Source organism: Sciurus vulgaris, assembly GCF_902686455.1.
Source record: "Sciurus vulgaris genome assembly, chromosome: 14".
Taxonomy (NCBI): domain Eukaryota; kingdom Metazoa; phylum Chordata; class Mammalia; order Rodentia; family Sciuridae; genus Sciurus; species Sciurus vulgaris.
This window is the reverse complement of record NC_136475.1, coordinates 53,646,573-53,660,760: the sequence shown is the minus strand read 5'-3', so window position 1 is coordinate 53,660,760 and position 14,188 is coordinate 53,646,573. Positions and strand designations below refer to the sequence as shown.

Here is a 14,188-nt window from a genome sequence, read left to right as displayed (position 1 = left end):
TTTGGAGTACAGCATAGAACAAATAATTTAAAAGTACTATACATCCACGTGCCAACGGTTCTCAAGGACTCCCTCACGCCTCCCCTCTGCTGCCACCCTCCTCTCCATCCTCCACCTCTTAAAGAATTTTCCACCATCTGGGTTCCAGCTTTGTTTATGTGTTTGTCTGTCTTTCTATCCATCTATACCTCTGTCCTCTGAACTCCCAAACTCTAACCTCCAGCAACCTTTTCCATGTTTTTCTCTTGGTTACTTCCTGAGCCCCATACGCTGGGCTTTCTGGCCTGCAGAAAGGAGGATGGATACTGGTAGTGATGATGATAACTCTATTATGCAAGTCATTTTTTTTTTTCTTTCGAGCACCCTACCCTAAGCAGATCCTGTACAAATAGCAGGGAATAGCAATGCATTTAAAACCACTCCTAGGAAGTATTTGAATTTTTTTAAACAAGAGAAAAATGTACTTGCTGGGTGGAATTCTACTCTAATTCTGCTAGGATGGTGCTTTCAAACTTTCCGAGTACAGTAAGAAATGCATTTATATTACAAACCCAGAATATACACATATCCAACCATGATAGCAGATAAGTAAATAGAGAAATAGAGATGAATTACCCTTACTAAAATGCTCCGATTGTTTTTATTCTGCTTAATTTTTTAAAGAAAAAAATCCAACTGGCTGCAACTTATTACTACATTGATTTAAAGACCCACTAATGGATCTCAAACTGTAGCTCATGCACACACTCTTAAAGCAACCAGCATTTAAAATGACAAAATCTTATTCCCACTATAGGTAGAGAGATTGATCTTACACATTCTCTCTCTCTCTCTCTCTCTCTCTCTCTCTCTCTCTCTCTCACACACACACACACACACACACACACACACACACACACACACACACACCCTGAGATGTCATCTGACCCACCAGGCAGGTTTCTGAATCTAATGAGAAATTCAAGAAAGAGAGAGAGGAAAAAAATAAATGCTGCCACCTTTTTCACAGGTTTCAATGAGCAGCTTGGACTCACTCAGCTGTGGTGAGGCTCAAAATAGAGCATCAGTTCATATGGGGACCAGCTGATCTGCAGGAGTTACTTTCAGGTAAAAAGACTCACTAAAAACCCAGCCCAAGACATAGCAAGCCAAGGCCCAGAGGACAGGCAGCACAGAATGTGACCACAGTGGCCTCTGGGAATGGATGCAAGGAACACAGTGGCCTGGGAGGGACAGAGAACTGCAAGATGGGAAAGTGCAGTCAGGCAACACGAAGACATAGACATATGAATGAGGCTGCCATCATAAAGAGGGTCATTCTTGGAGGCAGATGGCGACACAGAGAAGGACAGGAGGTTGATGGAAGTCACCACCAGAAGAGGGGCCCCAAAACTGAAATCGGCTGGGGAGGAAAGAGGTAGAAACCATACAGATAAAGTGGTACTTACCCGGTACCAGACTGTGGGTTCTCCAGGTAAGGGATGCATCTTCTTACAGGTATTGAGGCACCTCTCAACCAAACAGCAGCTGTCCCTTGAGCCAGAACATCCACTTGTGAATTGAAGACCCCATAATATTTTTGCAGGGTGGAACCTTATTTCTATGGAAATCAACAACAAATTTATAATTCATTAAGTCAGATAAGTCAGGTAAGCTTGATGATGAGGATAAAGATGATGATAACAATGTTTTTAGCCAGAATTTGAGGCAGCACCCCATTTGGGCTAGTAACTTTTCAGCACCTTTTCCCCTATTTCATTCATCTTCTCAAATAGAGGTAAGTGTGCATTCATTCCCTGAAGTTAAATTTATTTTCACTGATTTTTAAGCTCAAGACAGCCTTGCTGGTATGTTTATGCTGTGGTGTTTATTTTCAGAGGTAGAACTGCAACAAATGAAAAATACTTCCCTTCAGTTGAAAAGAAAATATTATACTTAGATATTTATAAGTATGACTGTTTTTTTAATGATGTCAAAAATATTATAATTATTATACATTGCCAGCAATAGTTTTCTGAGTGTTTCTCATTTAAAGACTGGAAGTAATATTCATGACATGAACTATACTTCAAACTGAATATGAAATAAAAATGGATTTAAATAACCAGAGTGAACTGCATTTCTAAGTAGTACATGCAAATCAGCTTAACTGTTTTATGTTAGAGTTACTATGGAGGGAAATCACCATAATAAAAATAATAAAGCTACTATTTTTTTGAGTACCTATTTTATTCCAAGCACTATGATGGATATTTTATATGTGTTCTCTTACTTAATGCTCACAATAATCCCAAGAAGTAGCAACTATTAACCCTATTGTGTAGATGAGAAAACTGTTGATCAGCTTCCATCAAATACCTGAGATAATCAGCTTATAAAGAGAAAAGGTTTATCTTGACTGTGGTTTTAGAGGTTCCAGTCCTTGATCAATTGGTCTGTTGCTTTGGGCCTCTGGTGAAGCAGCACAGCATGGTAGAGCAAAACTAGTCACCTCTTGGCCAGGAAGCCAGAAAAAAAGGCAAAGTTCCCACAATCCCCTTTGAGGGTACATCCCCAATGACCTCAAGACCCCTAAAAGGCCCCAACTCAAAGGTTTCACCCCCTCCCAATAGCACCACCCTGGTCCAAAAATTCCAAGAGCACATGGACCTTTGGGGGACATTCAAGATCCAAACTATAGCAGAAAGATCAAGTAATTTCTCCAAAAACACACAGTAAGTGGCCAAACCAGTTTTGAGACCTGGCTGTGCTAGAACGGGTGTGTATTAATTCTGTTTCCACATTTTCTCCTCTCGTTTTAGAGGGATGACTTGCAAGTGCTCATTCTGGCTTTGTCCATTCAAATGTTGTCATCTTTAGAATCCGCCAGAGAATGCAGAAGCAAAGACTACTAGAGAGTTGTGCTATCATGCTAAGAAGTAACCAGGTAGTGTACTCACACAGAATGTAACATAAACCCATGCAAGTTTCAGAGGGCTTCTTTTTGGAGAGAGAGAGAAAAAAAAAAAAAAAAAAAACCTGGTTTAGCCCATGAATTCAGATGATTTGAGATGTCCTCCTGCCCCAGCAGACTGCAAGCTCCTAAGAGACTTTTGTATGTAGCATAGAGTGGGCCACCCACTAAAGACAGTTAACAAATGCTGTTTGCCTGGGTCTTTTCCAACAGGATGCTATAGAAGGGTTGCACCTGACAATGACCCACATCATTTCCATAATCCCTCCTTCCCATCATTTCCTTTAGCATTGAAAGCATTTCCCACTCTCTTCCCTAGAGGCACCTTCCTGCATCCCAGTGCACATGCTCCAATGAGTGCATGAGGGGAACCCATCTGTTTCACTGCATTCTTCACTCTCAAGAGAGAGAGTGGAGGATGGTTCTCTCCATCACATCCTGCATAACGTCAGCAGCAGCCCAGGCACTCTTTGATAAGGAAGCAAATTGTATACCTAACATGGGCAGAAGAGTGTAATACTTTGGCCAAGAAGACACTTTGCATTACAAGTCTCAAGTGCTAATGAGCTAGTAATCAGTAATCTGTGGGTTTCCTTGGCTTTGGAACCCATACACATTTTTTAATAAACATTGTCCTCTCTCAGGAGTAACCACCTCTAATTTATTTTTGCCATAATTATGCAATATGTAAAACAATCATGATTTCTTGTATTAGTAATAAGGGCATTAAAATTTTAGTAGGGGGAGGGGAGAGACAAAATAGAGACCAACCTTCTAAATTTAACATAAATGAAACAATCAACAGTCACGAAGGAAATTTTGATGGTACAATGACTTTTATTAGCTTGATGTGCTGACTGAGAAAAGAAATAGCATGCATTTTTAAAAAGTGACTTTTTAAGGAAGAATAATTTGTTTGCATAAAATATGATTACTTACCCTCATAAATGTTTATTTGAATTTATTGCACTATAACCAAAGCCAAAGGCATCCGCCACAGCAGGGAAACCAAATTCTGAATTGCAAAACAAACCAAAGGTGTGACTGAGAGCACATCAGTATCCATTGCTGACTCAAAGAAATTGAGGCAGTTAAAATTCTGCTGATTTTCCAGGATATGCTCTAATGAGGCTGAAGCTTTTCAAAAAAGGGGAAAAAAAAAAAAAAGCTACAATTCATATTGGGGCCCAACCCCTAACCCTGAAAAGAACATCTAGAGGACACCAGTAAGCACCTCTCTCAGCTTACCTGAGTTCCACCTGCTGCCCACACTAGAGTCTGTCAACTGGCAATTTGAGATTGAATCCAGCTACAGATGCCATTTTTATGAGTTTGAATGTAAATATGATTAGAAGAGTTTAGAACAAAGGACGACCGTGTTCTCTACACTTTCTGCTCTTCTTAGGCTACCTTCATTCATGATCCACCATAATGGGCCCTGGTATAACAGGGACTTAGAGAGGCTGTCTTTACCTCTTAGGTTGGCAGGTGCCCAATGGGTACCTGAAAGCAGGATAAAACTTAGTATCTCTGCCTTCATTTTGTATCTATCTCCTTAAACTTTGTAACCTGCTAACCTCTGACAGAGCACCTTAATCATTTAAGGAATATACATCTAAAAGCAGGTAATACAGGTTTATAAGCCTTAAATGTACCTAATCTATCTCATTCCCCCATTAATACTGAAGCCAGATTTGCCAGGTCATTACAGCATCCTATTTCAGACCCCTGGAGAGGTGTATGAGGTTCTTAGTCATTGCCCTCCGCCTTCCAGTAACAATGGAGCCTGGCAGAGATCACCCTAGGATGAAATTTCCCCTCTCTGTAGGAGCAATCACTCATGGAAACTGAGTTTCCCCTTCCAGGATCACAGCTCTGATAGACCAACTTCCTGAGCAGCAAATGGAGATTGCCCCCTCGAGTGATCAGGACTTTTCCAGAGCCAGCTTACAGAACCAGAATTGAGATAAAGATGAACCAGACCACAGTCTGAACAAGTCTGTTTATTTACGCATACCTTCTGCCCCGATCCCAATTCTTCCTCTATTTAAGCCTGATTCACCCCAAAGACAGGGCTGAGATGCTGGATCTCACTTTACCTTTCCAATATGGCCATATTGGTTAAAGTTGCTTTCCTGTTTTTCACTGTTACCTTCTCTATTTGGTTCCTGCTGTGAGTGGCCAGACCTGGTTTGTTGGAACACCCTATAGTCAGACCTCTGACCTAGGACACTGGTAACACTGAGACCTCTGACTCATGCAGTTGCCTGTTGAGGACTTATGGACTATTCTTTCACCAAGCTGAAAGCCGAAAGCCCTTCAAGGACCTGGACTCGTTCTGTCTCCATCATCAGCCAGAAGAAAAATACAAAAGGAGGAGGAAGAGATGTTTATCCTTGAAAAGTACTTTTAAGAACAAAGAAAGAAAGAAAAGTACTTTTAACACTAATTTACTGACTTGAGGCTGCCCAAGGAAGCAGAGCAGGCCAAAGATAGACAGGCTCCTCATAACCTCATCTCCCCATTTTCTAGTGCCCAGCTCTTCCAAAGATCCTAAAGCCAACTCTACTCCTAACTAACTGGATGCTTTACAAGCAATTACTGATAAAGGACACAAGATAATTACTTGACCTTGGTCAAAGGAACAAAGCAAGTAATGAGGTAGCTGCTTTATCCTTCAGAGTTGCTGGCTAATTATCATTTAGACTCACCTACTTATTTTTTTCAAATTCATATTGCATGAGTTAGGCTTTGATTTTTGAGCCCGAAGTAAAAACTACAACATATTTACTATGACATTTTCATTTACCTAGACAACTTCCATTTCCCCTCCTCATACCTTCATGGTCTACAGTTCATTGAATAGCCACAGTTTTAAAATCTGATTTCCAGAATACAGGTGCAGAAGGCAGAAGAGACAGATGTCAGTATTAACTCCAATGCACTGAGACAATTACTGGAAATGCAGCCTGAAAGAGAATTCTTCTGACCTCTTCTTGACCACTGCTTTACTTTAGTCATTTCCTTTCACTATAGAGGGTCCGAACTTCAGTGAACATTCAGCCTGTCCAGAAGGAAAGCACTTCACCCAGCAGTTCACGTCTTCATCCAGAGCTCTAGCAAGTAGCTCAAATGTAAGGGCTGATAATTGTATTTCTGGACACCATGTTATGACTGGGTCCACCATAGGAAGTTGGTTTTGTCTTTTTTAAATAACATCATGAAAGTATCCTCACAGCATGAAACCTGAGAAAGAGTTGAATACCCCATACGGTGTGTCAAGCAGAAAGTTAACCCAAAAAAATTGCAATATTTTATTTCCACATTATTTCCCTAAGCCCCCCTGTTGTCCAGACCTATCTGGCCTTTAAACCACAGGTAGCTTCTGGCAAAGCTTGAGACAGATGGCAATATGGTGTTGCTGGCAACTGAGATAAATGCATGTAATATCAAGCACCTACCTTACGGCTTGGGAGGCTCACCACGACCCAGCTCCTACACAAGGCCTCAGGAAGGGGTGCTTGCTAAAATAATTTTCTAGTTAGCAAGAAATCTATGCAACATTTTGTGCCTGGGGGTTTCAAAAGCCCCCTATGAGGGATCCACACTATGCATTTTAATTTAGGTTAAACTCATTTTGTGTTTTTCATAGAATGAATGGTGCATAACAACCCATTTCATAATATGAAATGAAAAAACCTTGATATAGTTCATCTACTGGAAGGTTAGCCTCCAAATCCAGAACAAATAAAGCAAAATAAACACAGCAGGATCCCAACTGTCCTCTTCTAACGTTTGGTAATTTGTTTGAGCATAGATTTAGGGAATGTTTGTAATATGGAAGAAGAGACAGGAAAGAGGAAGACACAGGAATGCTTGTGATATGCTAAAGATGCCTTAAACTCATCTAGAGTCAATGACCTTTTACTAAACATCACAGTGCAGTGTGTAAGACTCTGTCCTGAATCCCTTTTGGTCATTTTGTCACATTTGCTGAAAATCAATTCTTTTTGTTATCAGTTCAGATTTCAAATAACCTTCGAGAGGCTTTTTACCATTGCAGCATGTAAATGGGGGTTTGAGATCTATTTGAAAACACAGTAGGAAGGTTAATTTGGAGATAATAGACATTTTCTATTCTTTTGTGTGTGTTCAAATCCACATGGTTTTATAGAGCTCCCAGGTTAGTGAACACAAATTTTCTAAGAGAAATTGAGAGCTGTCAGTGGCCTTCAGAAACATCCACTTCCTCCCACCTTCTGACAGATGCGAAGTAGGCCCCAGAGCACTGGGGATGATTTGCCTACAGTCACGCTGTGTGGGGAAGAGCTGCCTTCAAACCTGTCATCAGAGGCTGCGTTCCATGTTTGATATCTGATTCTATTACCCTTAGCCAGATGGGAAGACACCATTGTCCCCTGGCCAACTCACTTCATTTCTCCAAGGACCTAGGATGAGATTGACTACTGAGTTTGGGCAACTAACACTTTTTTAGAGAATTTTTCACAATTAGACCATTCATGAATATAATCTTGCTTTATTCCACAAACCTGACAATTTATGAAAACCTGGAATTCTCCTCTTGACTTCTTTTCCTTTGTGATATTCATGAAAATCCTTTTTCAACTCCCATGAGGCCATCTGACATAGGAAAATAGTTGTGCTGTTTCTCCACATTTCATTAGCCTAAAAGGTAAAGAGATTTGCAAACCAGACTGAAAAACTGCCTCTCCTTTCTATTTTCATTCTTTAAAATTCAACCCCAGTGAATCCTCACAAGTTCTTCCACCACCGTTCACCATCCACCTGGGTGCACCATGGATGTTAACGTTAGTATCATATACTATTCAGGTCTCTTTCTAACCTGGTTGCTGTAAAAACTGAGAGTTAAAACAGAATAAATAGGGGGGTGAAAATATCCAATCTATTACCAAGAGGGTATGCTAAGACCCACCCTCATCTATTTAGATAGATTTACCCCCAATTTCAGGCAGCCTTGACCCAGGGCAAGAGGAAGACGCATGCCCAGATGAGACACATTGAAGAGACTTCATGCTGTGTTGGACAAGTTGGGTCATTAGCAAAGGAAGAAGAATGGAGAATCTTCTATCTATCACATGGGTCACTCTCCCCTTCCTTGAGGAGGGATTGAAAAAACGGGAGAGAAGCGTGGAGTGGGCTCAGTAGATTTCTTTCTCAACAAAGCCAGAGGTAGGGAACATACATTTTCCTCTAATATATAGTTGTACTTGAAATTTCTGCAAGCATGGTAGTCCTGTCCTTTTATCTCAATTTTTAAAGTTTCTTCAGATTACAAAGCATGCCTTGAAAGGCCTGTGTCCCTCACAAGAGCAAATACAATCCTGGGTGAAGCATGAGTGTTTGATAAACGTTTGTCTTTTGGTTGTTCTTTGTTTCTGCTGTGCCGGGGATCAAATCCAGGGCCTTGAGCATGCTCGGTGCACATTATGCCATTGAGCTACATCCCCAGCCCAATACATATTTGTCTTTTAAAGGATGGTTGGTAAGAGCAGAAGTTGTACAAAGTGTTCTGTTCACATCTGTAAAGAAACAAATAGACTTTAGAAATACTAATCTGTTTCAATCAGTAGGTTGACCAGCATGGACCTAGATCTCAAATCAAATCTTTATACTCCAAATCTGAATTAAAGACATGCAGCTTTTTTCTCTTTCTGTGAAAATCCTCTATTTTGTTATTCAAAACACATTTTCACCTAAAGAACTTGAGTATAATTTGACATAAGTTCACTCTTTAGGTACTCACAAACTAAATGTCTGTTCTCTTTTAATGAAATAGTTATTGAAAATACTGCAAGATTTCATTGAAAGAAAAAAAAATACTTGTAAGAAACTGTAAGAAATAAGCCCTGGAAACTACTGCTTAATGCACAAAGACAGGTAGGATGTACACAAATTTCTATAAATTGGTAGATAAAAATCTTGCAGTTATGCCCTACCCTAGAGACAAATGCTTTTGTTGATCCTATATAACCAAGAAACCATATTCTATGATGATCTGTGGCTCTTACCCATGGTCAACAGACACATGTGGATAGAAAACAATGGTAAGTGACAGTTTTGCACTGTTGGTTTTGGGGGGGTTCTCACCAGTAGGGCACTTCTAGGTAGGCACTGACCATCAGCTGTTGCAAGCAAGCCAGCCTTAGGAGGTGATGGAGTGGAAAAGGCATAAACACTTTCATGGATGAGCTCCAGGAGATCCTCCACAGCCCACCCAGACTCCCCAGCTGCTCTTGAAACCATCTGTCAAACTTTCCTTTGACTTATGAAGTCTTCTAAATGTTTATTTTTCAATTAATATGCACTTATATAGCACTCATGCGTCAAGCAGGATTCTGAGTACTTTATTTCTCTACACAGGCCTATTGGATGATACTATTATTATCCCTATTTTACAAATAAGGACACTGGGCACAGAGAGACTAATAACTTCCCTAAGTCACACAGCCCATAAGTGATTTGAATGCAAACTGTTCAGGTTCTTGGACCCATGGCACTCCCCATGTGAGTGATCTGCCTAATAACGCTCTTTGTCCTGAGCATCATAGACAGGCTCTAGTTACCTTTCAACGGGACTACTAATGTAAATGTATGTATCTTGTTGGGAAAGGATTATTCAGACAATGTAATATTAATGTCCATGTGTGTCGGCACATGGAGTATATTAGAACACATGAAGCTCCTTCTCCAAATAACTTAGACATAAGGTGCAAGGCAGTGGTTCTCAAACCGTAGTAAGCATCAGAATCACCTAGAAGACTTGCTAAAACTCAGATTGCTGAGCCCCACTGCCACGGTTTCCCATTCAATGGTTCTGGGTTGGGGGCCCTTGAATTTGCATTTCTAACAATCTCCCAGCAGTGGCGGTTGCTGCTGGAGGGAGCCAGACTTAGAGAACTGCTCATCTAGAGAAAGTACAAGGAGACTGTGAATGGCCTACTCTGGCCAGGAACCCCATGAGGGCAAACATCTACTTGTGTCCACAGACTGAATGTGTTCATTTGAATCTGTTTTTATTCATGAGCATCACTTATGTCTCTCTTCCACATCTTGCCCAGTCAACCATAGGAGAGCTCTCTCTGCCCTTCCTCCAGGATCCAAGATGGCGGACTAGAGGGAGGCTGCCTTCCTTGTCGCTCTGTAACTCCAGTTCCAAGCAGAGGATATCTGTTTCTTGGTGAGGCAGTTTTTGCTGCATATCGATTCCCTGGTGTTTACCCCATTTGTCTGCTGTGATGACCTGCAGTCTGCCAGCATATCAACGCCTTTTTTGAGTGCAGATTGCTCACTGTCAGGCGCCTATCATCCACCATTTACCTGCCCACCATTTACCTGCCTCTGGCCGGTCCATCGCCTGCCTTACACCTATCCATCACGCAACACACAAGTTCACCTCCCAATCATCTGACAATAGTCAGCAAACTGATCGCTGACAGCCAGTGGAGCACCAGCTGCCTGCTGTTGCCTGGAAGTTCACTGTCACAGTATCTGCAGGTTTGATTACATGTGGCTGCCGCCATTTTGAGACAACAGCCAGCTGGCGGGACTGACTGAGCCCCATCTCCAGGATCCCTCAGCCCAACTGATCATTCCCTACCTCTGGGGCCCTCACATCGACTGACTGCTCCCTGCCCTTCCTCCAGAGGTTGACTATAATCTTTACCCTTTCTCTGTACTTTCAGGCTCACATCCATAAAGCCAAGAAAACCAGTACCTCCATGAATTTAATAATACAAACCGAGAAGCAAGCCATTGCAGATAGAAATGATTGCCCACTGAGAGTTAAACTATAATTACACATTTAAAATAGAACAGCATAGACATATGCAAGGTCACCTTGAAGAGAAAAATGGTTCCCAGACCTACAAATTGTGACTTTTATCAGATTAAAGGTATTAAGACACTCAAAATGCAGTCAGAAAGGAGGAATGATTGATTTTAGAAACAGAGGAGAGAGGGCGCATCTGGGATCCAGGAGTGTCAGGTCCCTTTGAACTTCATTCAGGGATCAGTGAAGCACTTGGTTAGTCAGCTCCCATAACAATTGCCTGATATGGCAGTCTCTTTTCTGGAAATGTATACACTAGGTATGGAAGGTAAAGGCATGCAAAGTATGGCAGGACTAGCAGAGCCTGGTGACATTTAGAATCATTTCATTAAATCCCTTAGTCTTGATTCCATGATCACCAAGCAGTCTTCTGATAATTGGGTTTCTCAGGCACAGAACATATCTCCAGGGATCATATTCCCGGTCAAGTCAAATAAGCGTGTCTGGCTTTCATGAAAATTTTATTTCTCACGTAAGTTGGTATCCTGACTTCATCTACCAGCTGGTTGCGAGCTTTGCTCATGTCAGGAATCTCCCCTAAGTTCAGTTCAACTCAGGAATACCAATGAGACCTCAATTTCTGAATTTTGGAGTCTAAGGTGCCAAACACATGTCTCCTCTTGACCGGTCATCCTTGGTGCAGCTTGCGGGGATAGGCCTGACAGATTGCCAAGACACTTCATGGTTGAGTGATAGGGTACTCCATGGGCAAATGAAGTATAGAAGGACAGACCATGGAGTCAGATCAACTTGAGGTTAAATGCTGGTCCTACAACTTAATAGCTTTGTTATTTAACCTCTGACTTCTGATTTTCTCATTTACAATGAAGGAATTATATACAGTGTAAGTTAGTGGTTCTAAAGTGTAGATCCTGGACCAGCACCATTGACATCTCTAGGAATTCATTAGATATAATTCTCAATCCCACCCCAGACCTACTGGAGCAGAATATCTGAAGGCAGGACCCTGCAATCTGTTTTAGAGCAAATCCTCATGGTATTACTAAAGCTTGAGAAGCACTGATACAGATTTTTTTCCCAAGATTAGAAATTATGTGTATAGCCAAGCCTAGTAGCACATGCCTGTAATTCCATTTACTCCAGAGGCTGAGGCAGGAAGACAGCAAGGATGAGGCCAGCCTCAGCAACTTAGTGAGATTCAGTCTCAAAAAAATAAAAAGGGCTGGGGACATAGCTCAGTGGTAAAGTACCCCTGGGCTCAATTCCCAGTACCAAAAGAAAAAAAGGAGTGGGGGAGAAGGAAAGAAAGAAAATGTGTATGAAGTGTGTGATGCCTGACACAAAGCAGATACTTGAGAAGTTGTTGCAGCTGTTACTATTACCACCACAGGAAATTTGGAGGATGAAGGATTTCCCATGATCTCACCACCCTAGTAACTATTAATTTGTTTTCTTACTTGACCAAGAACAAGATCTAGCAAAGAGTGGTTGGGGTTGTAGCTCAGTGGTAGAGTGCTTGCTTCTCATATGTGAGGCACTGGGTTTGATCCTCAGCACCACAGAAAAATAAATAAATAAAATAAAGGGTTTTTTAGAAAAAAAAAAAAAGAAAGAAAAAGAAAAGATCTAGCCAAGATCTTTGTATTTATAGAGATTTTTCTCTGTAACAGCTTAGATACTTTTTCCTTTATTGTATAGTTTTCAAATTTCGATGGTTGCTAATATTCCATCAAGTAAACATTCCATAATGCACGTAGTTATTTCCTTAGCTTTGACCATTTATGTTCCTTCTAATTTTTCAAGGGACATACAATTTATTCCTTCACTTGGAACATTTCAAACTCCTAAAGGAAAGACTATCCCGTCACAGACTATGAATTTGTGTGATCCTATGTACAGTCTAGAAACAAGTGTGCCAGTGTTTCCACAGGACTATTCCCAACAAGGAAAGATATTCCTTGGTATTTTATAAATCTGAAAAATAGTGCCTGCTATTAGAAATTTTTAAAATTACTATCCAGTTTGAATATTCATACTCACTAAAATGTAATGTGACTACATATACTAATTTGGAGTAGCTGACAATCTGAAAAACTATAATTCTGGATTGGCTGAAAATGGATGAATTCTTGCATCCTTTTATGTAAGAGAATATGCAAATAAACAAACTTGAAAATAGATTCCTTTTACAGTCTTTTGCTTAAATATTGAAATAGCTGGTGGATTTTACAATTGATATGTATTTCTAATTCCTGCCATGTGTTAAATTGATAAATGTGATGTATGAGCAAAATGGAAAACACATAACATGAATAAGATGGGTATATATTATGAACAAAAAAATTAAAATAATATTTACCTGCAGTATAATAAACTGAAAAATAAAGTAATTGAGATCTCCATATACATTTCTGAATTACTATGCTAAGAATTTATGTGAATTGAAAGATTAATACTTTTATTGTTACTGTTGTTACCAGTAAGAAAGACCCTGTGTTTGAGAGTGTGGTTGGTGTGATTTTAATTGAATAAAATTTTTTTTATTGTTTCTAGTTGTGATTTTGCTAAGTTCCTGCAATTATAGGTTTTGTTTATCCTTACAAAAAAGTAGGGATCTTGAGTTTTTCATTTTTACTAAAATAGGAATTTCAATTTTGAGGCAAAGAAATATGAATTTCAGTTCCAAACTATAATCAATTACAGAAAATATAAAAACTCAAAAAAATTAAGAGATAAACTTATGAGCTCTAAAAAGAAACTGCAACAAATTTTCTGGACAAAGGATCAATTTTAAGAAACTAATATTCATTTATTCCAGCCATAATCAAGTACAGAATAACATATTCAACCTAAGGAAGAACACATAAGACTTTTATGGAGAATATTTTTAAACTTTAATTATAGGACATAAAGAAAATGATATGAATGCATAGAAGTGATAGCAAAGATGACAATTCTCTCCAATTTAATTTCTAAGCTTAGTATAATTCCAAATAAAACTTCTGATTTGAGGAACCATACATTTACTCCCAAAGATATATGGCAGAATAAAAGAACATCAATACCCAAGTTAACCTTGAAAATGAAGAGCAAAAACTGAGGACCTACTCTTTCAGATGTTAACATGTATCACAGAGCCTTATTAAAAATAATGCAGTGCTCACCAAAGAACAAACACAAAGATAAAACGAATATAACAGAGCTCAAAGAAACACACACACACACATACACACACAAAGGCACTTCGTTTGTTGTAAACATGGGTACCACAAAGAGGGAATGGACAGATTATTTAGATGTTGATGTGCAGACTCCTTACCATCTCTACTGTTACCACCTTATCCAAGTTATCATCTCTTACCCTAATTCTGACAAAAGCCCACTATCAGGTCTTTTCACCTACT

General features: G+C 39.9%; 1 long non-coding RNA gene across 2 annotated transcripts in view; it reads right to left on the bottom strand.

The window, feature by feature from the left end:
• The window catches only part of LOC306643910, a 55,862-nt gene extending 42,319 nt beyond the window's left edge, over nt 1-13,543 (bottom strand). For both annotated transcript variants that reach the window (XR_013759112.1, XR_013759113.1), the window contains exons 1-2: nt 10,618-13,543; nt 1,449-10,068 (exon numbers count right to left, since the gene is read on the bottom strand). This is a non-coding gene — a long non-coding RNA (uncharacterized lncRNA). The remainder of the gene's footprint in view (nt 1-1,448; nt 10,069-10,617) is intronic.
• Between the last annotated feature and the right edge of the window lie 645 nt (nt 13,544-14,188).